The sequence below is a fragment of the Hemiscyllium ocellatum genome, chromosome 3, assembly GCF_020745735.1.
Source record: "Hemiscyllium ocellatum isolate sHemOce1 chromosome 3, sHemOce1.pat.X.cur, whole genome shotgun sequence".
Classification (NCBI taxonomy): domain Eukaryota; kingdom Metazoa; phylum Chordata; class Chondrichthyes; order Orectolobiformes; family Hemiscylliidae; genus Hemiscyllium; species Hemiscyllium ocellatum.
Genome location: NC_083403.1, coordinates 52,176,853 through 52,195,612, shown reverse-complemented (window position 1 = coordinate 52,195,612; position 18,760 = coordinate 52,176,853).

Below are 18,760 nucleotides of genomic sequence, written 5' to 3'. Positions count from 1 at the left end.
AGAAGCAGATAAGTTAATTTTAAGTGCCGCCTTAAAATAAGTCTGCTGTAGTAGTAGAGTGGGTTCTTTCTTGATTATATGTTTATTGAGCTATGTCTCTTGATTAAATTTAAAATATAAGCCATAAGCATTAATTTAACCTGGAGCAGTGTTTTGTAGAGGAATAAGACAGTGCTATTTTCTGGGTCTGTCAATTGAAAGAAGCAAAAATGGCCCTTAGTAGAGTGAAGTGCTCTTCTTGTTGGATGTGGGAGTTTAGGGAGAGTTTATTGGTTACTGAGGATTATATCTGCAATAAATGCTGTTGGTTGCAAATTCTATCAGATCAAATGGATCAGATGGAGAGGCAGTTAGAGGCAATGAGGAATTTACAAGAGCAAGGGGATGTGATGGATGGCAGTTATTGGAAGAGGAGAATGTCTCAGACACAGCCACATTGATGAGTTAACTCCAGGAAAGGTAAGAGAGGTAGGCAGGTAGTGCAGGAATCTTCTGTGCCTGTGTCCATTTCAAACAAGTATGCTGTTTTGGAAAATATAGGGGGTAATGGATTCTCAGGGGAATGTAGCACAAACAGCCAAGTTTCTGGAGTTGAGACTGGCTCTAATGCAATGAGAGACAATGTAATGAAAAAGCAGAATGGTGCATTGCTTCTCTGGTGCCAAGAGCAAAGGTGTCTCAGAGAGGGTGCAGAATGTCCTCGAGGGAGAGAGGGGCCAGAAGGAGGTCATTGTACACATTGGAACCAATGACATAGGAAGGAAAAAGGTTGAGATGCTGAAGGGAGATTACATAGAGTTAGGCTGGAATTTAAAAAGGAGGTCCTCAAGAGTAGTAATATCTGGATTACTCCCGGTGCTATGAGCTAGTCGGGGTAGGAATATGAAGATAGAGTAGATGAATGCATGGCTGAGGAGCTGGTGTACAGGGGAAGGATTCACATTTTTGGATCATTATGTTCTCTTTTGGGGTAGAAGTGACCTGTACAAGAAGGACGGATTGCACCTAAATTGGAAGGGGAACTAATGTACTAGCAGGGAGATTTGCTCGAGCTGCTCGGGAGGATTTAAACAAGTAAGGTGGGAGGGTGGGAACCAGGGAGATAGTGAGGAAAGATTTCAATCTGAGACTGATACAGTTGAGAACAAAGAAGTGTCAAACAGTCAGGGCAGGCAGGGACAAAGCAGAGAACAAGGTAGACTGATAAATTAAACTTCATTTATTTCAATGAAAGAGGCCTAACAGAGAAGGCAGATGAACTCAGGGCATGGTAAGGAATAGGGCACTGGGATATCATAGCAATTACAGAAATATGGCTCAGGGATGGGCAAGACTGGCAGCTTAATGTTCCAGGATACAAATGCTACAGGAAGGACAGAAAGGGAGGCAAGAGAGAAGAGGGAGTGGTGTTTTTGAAAAGGGGTAGAATTACAGCTGGACTGAGGGAGGATATTATTGGAAATACATACAGGGAAGTTATTTGGGTAGAACTGAGAAATAAGAAAGGGATGATCACTGTATTGGGATTGTATTATAGATCACTTAATAGTCAGAGGGAAATTGAGAAACAAGTTTGTAAGGAAATATCAATAATAGGGTGGTTATGGTTGAAGATTTTAACTTTCCAAACACAGACTGGGATTGCCATAGTGTAAAGGGCTTAGATGGAGAAGGAATTTGTTAAGTGTGTGCAAGAAAATTTTCTGATTCAGTATGTGGATGTAACTACTAGAGAAGGTGCAAAACTTGACCTACTCTTGGGAAATAGTCAGGGCAGGTGACTGGGGTGTCTGTGGGGAAGCACTTTGGGGCCAGCGACCATAATTCTATTAGTTTTAAAATAGTGATGGAAAAGGATAGCCAGATCCAAAAGTTAAAGTTCTAAATTGGAGGAAGGACAGTTTTGACGGTATTAGGCAAGAACTTTCAAAAGCTGATTGGGCGCAGATGGTTGCAGGTAAAGGGACGGCTGGAAAATAGGAAGCTTTTAGAAATGAGATAACGAGAATCCAGAGAAAGTATATTCCTGTTAGGGTGAAAAGAAAGGCTGGGAGATATAGGGATGCTGGATGACTAAAGAAATTGAGGGTTTGGTTCAGAAAAAGAAGGAAGCATATGTCAGGTACAGACAGGATAGATCGAGTGAATCCTTAGAAGAGAATAAAGGCAGTAGGAGTATACTTAAGAGAGAAATCAGGAGGGCAAAATGGGGACATGAGATAGCTTTGGCAAATAGAGTTAAGGAGAATCCAAAGGGTTTTTACAAATACATTAAGGACAAAAAGGTAACTAGGGAGAGAACAGGGCCCCTCAAAGATCAGCAAGGCAGCAAGAGATGGGGCAGATACTTCATGAGTATTTTGTATCAGTATTTACTATGGAAAAGGACATAGAAGATATAGAATGTAGGGACATAGATGGCGACACCTTGAAAAATGTCCATATTACAAAGAAGGGTGTGCTGGATGCCTGGAAAAGCATAAAAGTAGATAATCCCCAGGACCTGATCAGGTGTACCCTAGAACCCTGTGGGAAGCTAGAGAAGTGATTGCTGGGCCTCTTACTGAGATATTTGCATCATCGATAGTCACAGGTGAGGTACCACAAGACTGGAGGTTGGCTAGCATGGTGCTACCATTTAAGAAAAGTGAAAAGGACAAGCCAGGGAACTATAGACCAGTGAGCCTGACGTCAGTGGTGGGCAACCTTTTGAAGGGAATCCTGAGGAACAGGATGTGCATGTATTTCGAAAGCAAGGACTGATTTGGGATAGTCAACATGGCTTTGTGGGTGGGAAATCACTTCTTACAAACTTGATTGAGTTTCTTGATGAAGTAACAAAGAGGATTGATGAGGGCAGAGCGGTAGGTGTGATCTATAAGGGCTTCAGTAAGGCGTTCGACAAGGTTCCCTAGGGGAGACTAATTAGCAAGGTTAGATCTCATGGAATACAGGGAGAACTAGCCATTTGGATACAGAACTGGCTCAAAGGTAAAAGACAGAGGGTGGTGGTGGAGGGTTGTTTTTCAGACTGGAGGCCTGTGACTAGTGGAGTGCCACAAGGATCGGTGCTGGGTCCTCTACTTTTTGTCATTTACATAAATGATTTGGATGTGAGCATAAGAGATATCGTTAGTAAGTTTGTTGACAACACCAAAATTGGAGATTCGGTGGACAGTGAAGAAGGTTACCTCAGATTACAACAGGAACTTGATCAGATGGGCCATGGTCTGAAAAGTGGCAGATGGAATTTAATTGAGAGAAATGCGAGTGCTGCATTTTGTGAAAGCAAATCTTAGCAGGACTTATACACTTAATGGTAAGGTCCTAGGGAGTGTTGCTGAACAAAGAGACCTTGGAGTGCAGGTTCATAGCTCCTTGAAAGTGGAGTTGCAGGTAGATAGGATAGTGAAGAACGCATTTGGTATGCTTTCCTTTATTGGTCAGAGTTTTCAATATAGGAGTTGGGAGGTCATGTACAGGACATTGGTTAGTCCATTGTTGGAATATTGCATGCAATTCTGGTCTCCTTCCTATTGGAAAAATGTTGTGAAACTTGAAAGGGTTCAGAAAAGATTTACAAGAATGGTGCCAGGGTTGGAGGATTTGAGCTGTAGGGAGGGGTTGAATAGGCTTAGGCTGTTTTCCGTGGAACGTTAGAGGCTGAGGGGTGACCTTATAGAGGTTTACAAAATAATGAGAGGCATGGATAGGATAAATAGGCAAAGTCTTTTCTCTGCGACCGGGCAGTCCAGAACTGGAGGGCATAGGTTTAGGGTGAGAGGGGAAAGATATAAAAGAGACCTAAGGGGCAACTTTTTCACACAGAGGGTGGTACGTGTATGGAATGAGCTGCCAGAGGAAGTGGTGGAGTCTGGTACAGTTCCAACATTTAAGAGGCATTTGGGTGGGTATATGAATAGGAAGGTTTGGAGAGATATGGGCTGGGTGCTGGCAGGTGGGACTAGATTAGGTTGGGATATCTGGTCGGCATGGATGGGTTGGACCGAAGGGTCTGTTTCCATGCTATACATCTCTCTAACTCTATGACTCTATATTCCATAAGTACAAAAGATCAAAAGAGTAACTAGGGAGAGAATAGGGCCCCTTAAATATCAACATGGCCATGTATGTGTGGTACTGCAGGAGATGGGTGAGATTCTAAATGAATATTTTAAGTCAGTACAAATTGAGGAGAAGGGCATGAAAGCTAATGAACCTGGGAAAATAAATAGTGATTTCTTGAAAATAGTTCATATTACAGAATATAGGACATCTTAAACTGCATAAAAAAAGATAATTCCCTGGGACGTGATTAAGTGTTACCCAGAACTCTGTGGGAAATTAGCAAAACGATTGCTGGGTCCCTTGCAGAGATACTTGTAGCATTGAAAGTCACAGGTAAGGTGCCAGAAGACTGCAGGTTGGCTAATGCGGTGCCATTACTTAAGAAAGGTGGTAAGGTAAAACCACAAACTACAGATAGGTGAGTCTATCATGAGTGGTGAGTAGTTGTTGGAGAGGATACTGAAGGACAGTATTTACATACATTTGGAAAGGCAAGGACTGATTAAGGATAGTCAGCATGGCTTTGTGCATGGGAAATCGTGCCTCACTAACTTCAGTGATCTTTTTGAAGAGGTGACAAAGAAGATTGATGAAGACAGAGCAGTGATGTTGTCTGTATGGACTTCAGTAAGGCATTTGACAAGATTCCATATGTTAGAGTGGTTGGTAAGGATAGATCACATGGGATCCAGAGGGAGCTAGCCAACTGGATACAAAATTGGTTTGAATGTAGGAGACAGAGGTTTGGTTTAGCCGGTAGTGTTTTGGACCAAAGGCCTATGATCAGTGTAGTGCCCAGGGATCAGTGCTAGGCCCACTGCTTTTTGTCATTTATATAAACTATTTGGATGTAAATATAGGAGGTAAAGTTAGTAAGTTTGAAGATGATACCAAAAGAGGTGGTGCAGTGAAAAGTGAAGAAGATTATCTTGAAATACAACCAGAACTTAATTACATGAGCCAATGGGCCGAGGAGTGCAGATGAAGTTTAATTTAGATCAATGGGAGGTGTTGTATTTTGGTAAGTCAAACCAAAGCAGAACGTATACAGTTAGCAGTGGACAAAGTGACCTAACAGTGCAGGTGCACAACTCCTTGAAAGTGGAGTTGCACCTAGACAAGTAAGTGAAGAATGGCATTGGACATGCTTGCCTTCATTGGTTATAACATTGAATATAGGAGTAGGGAGGTCATGTTGCAGCCATACAGGACATTGGTGAGGCTACTTTTGGATTACAGCATACAATTCTGGTCTCCCTTCCATAGGAAGAAGGTTGTTAAACTTGAGAGGATTCAGAAAAGTTTTACAAGGACATTGCCAGGACTAGAAGGATTGAGTTATAGGGTCAGATTGAATAGGCTGGGGCTTTTTTTCACTGGAACATCGGAGACTGAGGCGGCGATCTTGTAGAGGTTTATAAAATCATGAGGAGCATGTATAGGATGAATAGCCAAGGCCTTTTTCCTAGGATGGGGGAGTCCAAAACTAGAGATCATGGGTCTAATGTGAGAGGGGAACGATTTTAAAAGGACCTGAGAGGTAACATTTTCACGCAGAGGATGGTGCGTGTTTGGAAGGAGCTGCCAGAAGAAGTGGTGGAGGCTGGTACAATTACAACCCTTAATAGTTAAAAATCACACGCTACCAGGTTATAGTCCAACATGAGCTTGTATTTGAAAATACAAGCTTTTGGAGCACTGCCCCCTTCATCAGTTAACTTTGAAGAAGCAGTGCTCTGAAAGCTTGCAATTTCAAATAAACTTGTTGGACTATAACCCGAGTGTTATGCAATTTTTAGCTTTGTCTACCCCAATCCAACACCAGCACCTCCACAAGATAACATTTAAAAGGCATCTGGGTTGGTATATAAATTGCAAGGGTTTAGTGGGATAAGGAGCAAATGCTGGCAAATGGGACTAGGTTAGGTTGAGATCTCTGATTGGTGCAGACAAGTTGGACTGCAGGGTCAGTTTCTGTGTTGTATGACTCTATGACTCTAAATGAATGCTAAAGAGATTTGGTAAAACTTTAAAAATATGAATGAGAGGTTAATAGGGATGAAGAAACAATAACATTTGCAAAACATTGTCTTTATAATTTAGCAAGTGCTGGATTTTCTTTATTACAGCCACTCTCATCAGGTCTCATTGGATTAAATAGGTTGCTTGCTATTTGTGGAAGAACATCCTAATTTGTTTAATTTCTAATAAGGCAACTACTATCCTGTTACTGACTGTTTGCTGACCGTGTCCTTTTAATTACTAGCAAAGTAATGTAATGAATGATCTTTTTTTAAAAAATGCATCTATTGATCCTTCCACTTTCAACAACTGCAGGTGTCTCAAACTATGATTATGCCTGTAAAGGCATTACCCCTGAGTAAACCTACAGGAACATGGACAGCATGGCTCTCCCCAAGCAACCACCATTCAATATATCTGTGTAAAATCCAGGAGAAGTAAAAGTACTCAATCAGAACAAATCAGATACTTCAAGACACTGAAAATAAATCACAGTCTCCACTAAATTTTACTAAATAATTTGTGCCCACCTGGTATTTGATGGCATTAAATAGATATATGCAATAACTAACTATTGTGGTTTATTCATATTTTTAATATCATTAATTTTAAAATTGAGTTTTGAAGCTTGGCATTGTGACATACAGATTTTCCCTAAGTCCATAAGATGCAAGTACCGAAATAGGCCATTCACTCATTGAGTCTGCTCTCCCATTCGAGCATGGCTGATAGTTTCTCAACACCATTTTTCTATTTTTTCACCATAACCCTTGATTTCTCTAATAATCCCCTTGGTCATTGAAGGCAGAGGACAGTTGTGGAAGGGTGGTTTTCTGACTGGAGGTTTGTGACCAATGGTGTTCCACAAGAAACAGTGCTGGAATCTCTGTTGTTTGTAATTTATATAAATTATTTGGATGAAAATGTAAGCGGTCTGATTAGCACATTTGCAGATTAGTACATAACCAATCCACAAAAATTGGTGGATATTTGGATAGTGCGGAAGATAGTCAAAGGACAGGGCAAGTTATAGATCAGCTGGAAAGTTAAGTGGAGAAAAAGCAAATGGAGTTTAATCTGAACAAGTGTAAGCTGATACATTTTGGGAGGTCAAATGCAACAAGTATATATACAGTAAGTGCTAGAACCTTTGCCTTCATCTGTCACTGAGTATAAAAATTGACACGTCATGTTGCAGCCTGTACATGACTTTGGTCAGGTCACTTTTGGAATATTGTGTGCAGCTCTGGTTGTCACATTATAGGAAGGACGAGGACATTTTGGAGAGGATGCAAAACAGGTTTACCTGGATGCTGCCTGGATTAGAGTATATTAGACAAAAGGAGAGGTTGGATAAACTTGAACTGTTTTTGCTAGTGCATTGGAGGCTGAGAGATGACCTGATACAGGTATATAATGTTATGTGAGACATGGAAAGAGTGGAAAGCGGGAATTGTTTTCCCAAGATGGAAATGTTAAATAATAAGGGACATAAATTTAAAGTGATGGTGGTAAGTGTAAAGAAGATGTGAGGGATAAGTTTTTTTACAGAGAGGGTGGTTACAGTGATGTTAGAAATAGAGAGGATAGCGATGTTTAAGCATCATTTAGACAGGCAGGAATGGAGGGGTACAGACCAAGTGCAGGCAGATTTGATCGTTTAGAATGGTTGGCACAGATATGGTAGGGCAAAGGGCCTATTCCTGTGCCATGCTGTTCTCTGTTCCATTTTCTATGTAACCAAGGTGGACCCTACCAGTAGCATACCAAAACTTCAATAGAGTCGGGGGCGGGGTAAATGTAGTAGCCATCATATAGGAGAAGGTGCTAGGGAAACTGAAATGTCCAAAAGTGGGTACATAACTATACGTCAGATTTCTGAAGGATTTGGCTGAGGAGATTATGGAGGCATTGGTAGTAATATTAGAGGTGATCTTTCAGAAATCACTGGATTCAGGGCCAGATTACCTAATTACAACCAATATACACATTGGTAATTTCGAAAAAACACATCCACTTCATTAACGTCTTTCAGGGAAGGATATCTATTGTCCTCACGTGACCTGGTCTGCATGTGATTCTAGATCTACAGCTATATGGTAACTGTACCCTGAAGTGGCTCTAGCAAGCCACTTAATGGGCAACCAAGATCTCTCTATATACAACAATCGCCATACAAGGACTTCACAGACCTTGCCCAAATAAAATTAAATTGAAAATGATCCCTCTCTCTAAGCTATGGGTGTTTTCTGTAAAATGTCTTAAAATTTTGAACAGATCTCAAAACACAATGGTTCACCTTGTAAAATGTCTGAAGGTAAACCAAAACCCATAACTGTGGCCAAAGTGTTAACTTCAGGCATAGGGAAGAGAGGGCATGAAAATCCACAAGTTGGTAAAATTTGTGAGAATCCCAAAATATTGTGTAAGTATAATCAGAGGAAGAGTGTAACCGGGAAACAGTAGGGCCCATTATAGACCAAAGGGAGCAATCTGTGCATGGAACACAGATATGGGTAAGGTTTGAAATGAGTATTTCATTTTATCTCCACTTGGGAGGAAGAGGATACAAGTACAGAATTTGGGGAGAGGGACTGTGAGATTTTTGAGCAGATTGACATAGGGAGTGAGGAGGTATTGTAGGTTTCAGCAAGCTTAAAAGTAGGAAAATCCTCATGTCCAAATGAGTAGTTTCCCAGGCAGTTGTGGGAGGACAACTAATGGGATTCACTTTTCAAGAAGGTTGGTAGAGATAAACCTGGGAATTCCAGATGAGTGAGTTTCACATCAGTGACAGGGAAACATTTGGAGAAAATTCAGAAGGGGAGAATTAATCTGCACTTGGAGAAGCAAGGTTTGATCACAGGTAGTCAGTATGTCTTTGTCAGAAGGAGGTCATGCCTGACAATTGTGAATCTTTTTGAGGATGTGATCAGGTGTCTAAATGATGGTGGTGTAGTTGAAGTAGTTTATTTGGATTTCAGCAAAGCCTTTGACAAGGTCCCACACTGATAAAATGGTTAAATAAGCTGGGTCCAGGGCAACTTGGAAGGTTGGATCCAAAATTAGCAGAGTGATATGAGGCAAAGGGTGGTGATAGAATGCTATTAATGTGACTGAATACCAGCGTTCAGTTGCATACCACAGGGATCATGGTTGGGTTCCTCACTGTTTGTGATGTATATATAAATGATATAGATGAGAATGTGGGAGGATATTAAGTAAGTTTGTGGATGACACAAAAATTAGGCGAGTGATTATTCATGAGGAAGAAGGTCTTAGGCTACAGGAAGATATAAATGAGTTGGTCGTGTGGGCAAGTCAGTGGCAGATGGAATTTAAAACCGAAATGTATAAGGCAATGCACTTTAGATGAGATAAGACAAGGGAGTACTCAAAGAACAACAGGAAGCTCAGAAGAGTAGAGGTATTTTGGGGTACTGGTCCACAGACTCCTGAAGGTGGCAGGATACATTAACAGATTAAGAAGGCATACAAGGCACTTGACATTATCATTCATGGTATATCCCATAAGAGAAGGAAGGTTATGTTGAAGCTGTATAAATCTTTAGTTAGATCACAGCTGGAGTGATGTGAGCAGTTCTGATCACTGCACTAAAGGGAGGATGTGATTGCACTGGGGGGGTTGCACAGCTGATACACCAGGATGCTGCCTGTTTTGGAACATTTTAAGTGAGGCTGGATAAGCTCACTGTTTTCTTCAGAGCAGAGAAGGTTGAGGTTAAGGGGCCTCTTCTTGAGATGCATAAGATTATGAGGGGCTTACTGGATAGGAAGCAGCAATTCCCCTTAGTGAAATGGTCAATAACAGTAACAATTAAAACAATAATTTTAAGGTGAAGATTAGATTTCCTATAGCGTGGAAACAGGCCTTTCGGCCCAATAAGTTCACACCAACCCTCCGAAGAGCAACCCACCCAGACCCATTCCCCTATATTTACCCCTGACTAATGCACCTAACACTACAGGCAATTTAGCATGGCCAGTTCACCTAACCTACACATCTTTGGACTGTGGGAGGAAACCGGAGCACCGAGAGGAAACCCACACAGACACTGAGAGAATGTGCAAACTCTACACAGACAGTTGCCCAAGGCAAGAATTGAACCCAGGTCCCTGGCACTGTGATGCAGCAGTGCTAACTGCTTAGCCACTGTGCCACCCTAAAAGGGCAGAAGGTTTAGATAGGATTTGAGAAAAATGCTTTTTTACTCAGAAGGTGGTGGGATTCTGGAATGCCATGCCTCAGAGTCTGGAAAATTTGCAACTTTTAAGCAGTATATAGATCATTATTTGAAATGTCATAAAATGCAAGGCCAAAGGCCAGGTGCTGGGAAGCGGGATCATGTCGATAGATCGGTGCAGTCTTGACAGTTTTTTTAACTCTATAAACCAGGGTTTCTTCCTTGAATAGCTTGCCATGCTCCAAATTTAGCCAAATATATTTGTTGTAATTGGTAAACAGCAGCTTTTGATTGGACGGGGTCATACAGATTCACTTCCCCTGTTGTGAGTTCAAGTTTTTTGACCATGTTTGGATCAAAGCTGTAAAGAGGTCAGGAGCTGAGTGGCTCTGGTTTGAACCCAAACTGAGCATCAGTGAACAAGTTATTTGTAAATGTCACTTGACAACATTGTCAATAACACTGTCTATCACTTTATTGATGTTTGAGAGTAGACTGATGGGCAATAACTAGCTGGGTAGGATTTTACAGAACCATAGAATCATCGCATTGCCTACAGTGCTGAAGGAAGTCATTTGGCCCATTATGCCGGTACCAGCTGTATCACCTGGTCTGGCTCTCTTTTCTAGTGCCAATCTCCTGTCTTTTTCCCATATAGCTGCACATCATTACTATCCAAAAAAAACCCTCTTGAATGCCTCATTGAACCTGCCTCCATCACATTTCCAAACCGTGCATTCCATATCCTTACTGCTCTTTTTTTTTTGAAAGAGATTCTTCAAACACCAACCTTGCTTCATTTGAACATCACTTTAAATTCATTTGCACATCTGCCTTTTGTGGACAGGATAAGCCTGGGCAATTTTCCATGTTGCTAAGTAGATACCAGTGTTGCAACTGAACAGGAGCACATCCAGTTCTGGAACACAAGTCTTCAGGGCAATTGCCGAGATGTTGTCAGGTCCAAAGATCTAAAAGTATCCAGTGTCTTCAGCCATTTCTCAAGAAGATGTGGAATGAATGCAATGAATTGAAGACTACTTTGCTTGCGTGTGCTCTCAGCATGTGTGATGCTGGGACCTCAGAAGAAGATTGAGATCCACTTGGCACTTCTAGCTGAAGTTTGATATAAATGCTTCAGTTTTATCTTTTGCACTGATGCCCTAGACTTCCCTTTTGATTGGGAATGCAGATATTTGTGGAGCCTCCTTTTCCAGTGAGTTATTTAATTGTCCACCACCATTCATGACTGGATGGGATAGGACTGCTGAATTTTGATCTGATCCTTTGGTTGTGGAATCACTTTGCTTTTTCCATCGCTTCATGCTTCAGCTGCTTGGTATGCAACTAGACCTGTGTTGTAGCTTCAGAAGGCTGACACTAGATATTTGGGTGCTGGTGCTGTTCCTGGTCTGCTTTCCTCAAGTCTTTATTGAACCAAGGTTAATTCATTCACAGGAACTAATGGAAGTGTGGGGGATGATGCACCATAAGTGGTACCCCTTACTGTTCAGCCCCAAACAATGAATTGACTCCCCTTTCTTTACTCCCCTTTGTTACAAAAAAGTTAATTTGAAACAGATCCCTTCTTTTTTGGAAACGTGTCCCCGAGATCCAAATTAACTTATGCTTCAAAAAGAGTAAATTTAACTAGAGTCTCTTGAATGAACATCAAGAGTAAGCTCATTAATACAGAAATATAAACTAACACAAATATTAGAAATGAGGTGAGCCCGAAAAGATAAAAGTTTAAAAAAACAGATATAGGAATACTGCAATGGAGATCATTGGCTGCATTGATGTTGGGAGTAGAAAATTTGATTTTCGTTTGAACTGTTGGTCTGATCAGGCTTCACAACAGTTTAATAAAATTGAGGGGTTTGCTTGGCCATTTGAGAGGGCATTTAATAGCTAATCACATTGCTGTGGAACCGGGTAGGCCAGACTGGGTAAGGATTGCAGATTTTTCTTTTTCTTCCATAAAGGACATTGTTGAATCAGATGGGATTGTAAAACCAAACAGCAATGGTTTCATGGTCTCCATGAGATTGCCAGTAAATTCCAGGTGTATTAATTGAATTCATGTTTCACCATTTGTCATGGTGAGCATTAGCCACTATGTCACCATCTGCACTAATTGCCCACCGAAGGGCTTTAATTGGCAGTGTGTCTGGAAGACTGTCCCTACACAAGCTTTCCAGTCCTGAATTTAATTGGGACAGAGGCAGGAAGGCAAGGGAATCTCCAGCTACATCCTCCTACCTGATTAAATGCACTCCCCATGTCCAATTTCACCTTGAGGGAGGGTAGTAAATCAGCTTATAGTGTTTAAAGCAATACCATAGAACATCGGCTTCAATTATAAAAAAATCCATTGGTTCAGGATGACTAAAGCTTTTATAGACAGGCTGTAAGTGTAGGATGTGTCAGTACCAAAATTCCCCTGTTCCCAGTTGTGTCTTTACTTCTCCAAATATTTAAACAAAATATATATTGTACTTCTGGGCATGCTTCACAAAAATGGAAGAAATTACACAAGTTAATTGAAGACAGCAATTTACTACCGTTGACATGATATTCTATCTGTTGTACATTGTTGCTATCTAAGCTGTTGCTGTTTTATTTATTAGATTTCATGGTTAAATTTTGCTTCAATGACATTGATGATTATGGCTCTTATGGTGATGGGTGTTCAGGTTGTTTCTTGTGACCATGAAGAAGTCTAGACTGAGAGGCTTTTCAGCTAATCAAACTTTCCACCTGAAGAGTCAGTGTATCAAACACCTTGCGTTTGCAGAACAATCCTTCAATTTTCCATTTTAATTATCGCTTCTCCATCTTCTTTAGAAAAAATCAAAACTCAGCTATTGTCCTACACCAAGGTTTCTGCTTCCTTGTAGTTCCGAATAACAGTCATATTGGAATTAAAACATTAACTTCTTTTCTCTCTCCACAACGATTGTCAGACCGGCTGCGTTTCTTCAGCATTTTCTCTTTTTATTTCAGATCTCCAAGCTCCACAGTATTTTATTTTTATTTGCTGTTTCCTTGTTCTTATAGTATTGTTGTACAATGGCAACCAACTTTCTGAAACTAGTCTGCTGTGCAAAACATCTATAGCTCGCCTGCTATGTACAGTGGTTTCAATTTGGCTTGAAGTACATTATTTTAATTTGCAGCTTTCATGCAGCTCCTACTAGAAAAACAATAAATTTACTTCAATGTGGCCTCTGGATATAGAATGTAAGTGCTGAAGAGATTGGATGCACTACCCAGCAACAATAAATGAAATACAGTACACAGGAGGTAAAGACTTTGATTTTTTTATCTCTCTACATCTCCCTCTCTCTGTCTCATTGGGTTGGATTTCATTGTTGCAAATCAGTCAGCTCCATCATAGAATTCACACATAAATGCAGTTTGATAATGTCAGGTTGGCAATCCAATGCCATCATGCCAATCTCCAATATTCAGGAAGGTGAAAATACGCAGAAATCAGAAGCCTGCCCACCATTTTGAAATAGGTAAAAACAAAGACTGCAGATGCTGGAAACCAGATTCTGGATCAGTGGTGCTGGAAGAGCACAGCAGTTCAGGCAGCATCCAATGAGCAGCGAAATCAACGTTTCGAGCAAAAGCCCTTCATCAGGAATAAAGACAGTGAGCTGGAAGCATGAAGAGAGTGTTCGGTCTCACTCACTCTGCCAAAATCTGTAATATCGAAACTTTCTCTCTCTCTCTCTCTCTCTCTCTCTCTCTCACTTGCTCTTTCTTCCTCTCTCGTGTAGAATTAAGGAAAACAGGTACAGAAAAGTGCTCAAGCAAGCTGAAACAATTCAATTGCAAGAACCACAGTGAAAAGACATGATGTCAGACAGGCTGCGACCTGTGAAGATGGTGCAAATTGTAAAAGTGTATGCGCAGGAACATGTGAAGATATGTAGTTACAAGTGCTTTTCAAGGGTAGAGAATAATAAAGCTGGAGAAATGTACATTCAATCAATAAAATACCGATAATGTTCAAACAAAGCGATTGTGGAAGTGTGGGACTGGTTCAGTGTGAATGAGTTGTGAACTTCAAGTACAAAAGTAGTTTATTGATGAAAGATACTGAGAAGAGGAATCAACAGGAAGAGAGAGAATGAAAGAAAGAAGACGACTATGAGACTTGAAGTCACTTGCTTCTCTGTCCATTCGACAGTATATGATGTATGTGATGTTGTATATCATTCCTTGAACATTTACATAATTGCATTTCTGCTTTATACCAATCAAGTACCACCAACACAGCCTTTAGTAGCCACAATAAACCAAAATCAAAAATGCAAGATCTTACACTCACCATTTTCCCTAGATAAACTATATTAATTACCAAATTTGCTGGTCAAACTCAGCAGGTCTGGCAGCACCTGTGAAAAGCAAACAGAGTTAACATTTTGAGTCCAGCGAGCCTTCTTCAGAAACAGACCTGTTGCTGAACTCGAAACATTAAATCTGTTTTCTCTTTATAAGTGCTGCCAAGTTTCTCCAGCAATTTCGGCTCTTGCTTTTTTTCCCCCAGATCTGCAGATCTTTGTTTTAGATCAATACTAAGCCGTTAATTAAACTGAAATGGCTAAAATTTCAACTGAAAATCAAAATATTATTTTAAGTTATTAGTACATTTTTTCCCTCATTTATACTCTGTGATGTGGAATTAATTTGTCAGCAGAGAAGTAAATACCAGAATACAAGCATTTAAAATATTAGAATGCAAACCATTTCTTACTCTGATCTATCCCACTCTCATTATTACATTACAAGGGCATTTTAAAGGCCAACATGCAACTGAATATTGAGAGAACAGCTTCCAAAATCAAAAGTTATCCTATACCATGCTGCACTCTAACCACAGCACTTAAAAAGCATTAATGTTACGAAGTTATTTTTAAATAACCAGTTCAGACAGGTTACCACACACTTCTGGAACAGCTGGGACTTGAACCTGGACCTCTGACTCAGGCATATGGCCATCAGAGTGCTACATTGATGCTAGAGCCTGAGAACAACTGGTGTCCTACAGAAGTTTAGCAGTGCAATAGTGCACAAATTATCATGAGCATGATCAGATGGTTAAAAGGTAGCTACATAAAGAGGTAAACTGTCTGTATCTCTGACCATCACTTCGAACTAATTGCCGAACCTGGATTTGATCTGGCCCTGCTCCAAAAGCCTGAAGGATCATTGTGTGGTATCTTGTCCATTTGGTTCTCTGCGCCTTGTACATCACTGAGGTGGAGAGTGCAGTAGATATCAACTTGCTCACTGACAGCTGCTGGATTCAAAACTGAAAAAACATCACTTTACAACGTTAACATTTGAGCTACATATTTATGTATATATCTAACAATATAAAATATAAAAATTACCAATACCTTAGTTAACTGTGAAAACAACACTAATGGATGTCTTACAAATTTTATTAAAACGCCTCCTCTGGGACTGAATCAAGGTACACCGTCAGTACAGGAGCATTCCATTAGGAACAAGCTCCCAGGATCTCATATCACTAATAGAGAGATCCTGAGGCAAACCTTGAGCTACATTTGTGTTATGTGAGAAAAAAATCTGACAAACACCAACAATGTGAATTATTCATGAATACATTGCACTTTGGATATCTAGCAGTGACTACAAAGTAGTAATCTAATAGAAAAACTTAGTCTACATCAGAAGTCACAAGACAAAGCTCATGCAACTTAGAACCACCACTGGAATCCCCAAGATATGCAGCTGAGTGAATTTTATTTGAATGTATTAATATTTTATACAATAGACTTTAGGGTCAGGGTTGAGGAGTTGCAATAAAATAGGGGAGAAATCCATTTTAGGATGGTTTCCTGACATATTTCTACACCACGAAATCTTTCCAAGGTCAATCTGGGAAATAGACCAGCTACTCATTAAACGTAGGCAATTTACAATAGCTAAGGCCCTGTTTCAGGATGATTTTGTCACCCGACCAGAATGTTACTGCCAGCAGAATAGTCCTCATGCTCCCACCATTTGAGTCAGCTATTTAAAGTAAGTGACCACCTGGTGGTAGATCAGGATGCCATCAGAGACAAATGTCTCAGGCCATTGGCAGGTCTGCAGCAGTGAAAGGCCAAGAACCCAACTGAAGGTGTTTTCTCTTCTCTCAGTGGGGTCTACCTTGTTCACACTCCACGCCCACAATACCTTGACTTGCCTGCATGTCTTCAAGGACCTCTCTATACAGAAATGCCAGTGCAATCTCCTTCTGCTGGTTCCCTGATGCAACTGTTAAGACACCAGTGTTGCATGCCCTTTATTGGGCAGGCAGTAATGAGCGCCCATCACTGACAATTGCTGGCCAATGTATTCAGGTGGTGCCAATTAGGACGCTGCCTGTAGGAAGATTGTTGAGCAAGTTGTACAGGCAGTAAGTACGGATGTGGATCCTCTATGTGGTCCCAATGTTTGGGTCTTGAAGATTGTAGGAAAATTTGCTCTTTAAATAATTTGTGCTCAACATGTCAATGATGTGAGTATACAACAAGTGATAAATGACCAAAGCAGCAAAGCATAAAAGGGAACTAGATTAAACTAGTTGGAAAGAGGATTCAAGCAAACAAATGAAGGTAGACATGACTATTCCAATTACAGGACATATATTTTTATACATCAATGCCATCTTTCTTTGATTGCATTATTGCAATCCTCATGCTATAGATTTATTGGTAACTTAAATCATATACTAACCAAGCCATAGTTAAAGCAGAGCTAAACTCTTGCATTGAATGTGCAATATGTTTCTGACTTTATTGCCTTTCGTCAGGTCAAGTAAGTATGTGGAGTCAGTTTTATTTTTTTTTTAAATTCTCTTATTGCCTTTATAATTCACAACCTATAAATACTTACTTGGACAATTAGTGCATATGCCTGTCAGAATATTTTTATCATCTCCCTAAATGTCAAACAATCCTGCACCATTATGATAAAATCCTAACTCTGTTACATTAGGAGAGGCTTTGTAAAACTAAACACTGAGTGAACAAAGGCCTAAACTCCAGATTATTTAAATTTCAATCACCATCAACACTACCACATAAAGCAGACAACACACCCCTCTGGTCCATTTCCAAACTGTTTGTTTCTCTGTCCAAACCACAATGGAAACTCCTTAATTAATTCAAGAGAGGAACAAAAAAAGCTACGCTTTGACTTGGAGATCTTCACAGGTGAAATTTTATGCAAAATAGAATTACAAAACATTAATACTTCTGCCAATGCATCTTTTAGACTTCTGAACAGAATACATAAAAATGTTTTCTAATTGATAGATATCAAGAAAGGTATTTGCAGCTAGAAATTACTTAGGAAGCAGCTGATCTCAAGAGAACATTGTAGAATTGGTAGCCTGGAAGGACAGGATCCAATTAATTGAAGGGTCAGCTTCATCACTTGTTAATGTTACAAAATAATCCCTCCTGTAACATCTAAACTTCAAACTCACCAACTTACAATAATTTTGGTTTTTCTCTTTATAATCACTAGGACAATCATTATTGGTCCTTATAATTTCCCTTTTTGTTTCTCATAAGCTCTAAATTTTATTCAATGCGTTGAAACCTCATCTGATTATAGTGCCACCTAATCATAATTACTGAATAAATTAGTATTTAGAGATGCTTGCAAATTCTCCATCAGAATTCAAGCTTGGTGACACAAAGAGGGCTCAACCCTCTTTGTATTTGCTACACAGTTGAGTCACATGTCTTAAGTCAGTCATAAAACTTTTTCACCTTCAGTTTCTGAAATCAGAAACAAAAGTTTTATTTTTCACCATCAATGGAGGCTGATGATTAGAAACCACCATGAACATACGTTAAAGACGGATTTTACAATTTTGGACTCTCCATGCAAAACTTCATGTAGTGGGGATTCATGTCAAATGGTCAGACATGAATATGAGTAGGATGATTACTCAAAAAGGATGAGTATCAATGTATGGAAGAGCTCTATGTTCTCAGGGCACAGACCTGCTCTCATTCAGCCACTCAAATTTGGTAATCGTTCTTAAATGTCTCTGAGCCGAATCATTATGCTCAAGCCATCTCTACACAAAATTAGAAACAATTGTACAAACAAAAAGACTAACACTCTCACCAAATAAAAAAATAGGCACTGGGGGATGAATACACAGTACATATTTTATAACATTGCTAACATAAGACTTCATTAGAAGCTGTGAATATATTGATGGCACTGACTCCAGCAGCACAATTTGAGGAAAACTGCCAGTTTGAAGCAGGTGGTTGTTTAACAAAAGTGACCACAAGGTGAAGGCTTCAGTATATTTAAGAAAAAAAACCCATAAAGTTTGGAAAGATCAAAAGTTAGCTGAGAAAGTGTTCAATTTCGAGTTCACTTGGCTCAAAACAATTCTCGAAAAGCAGTCACAT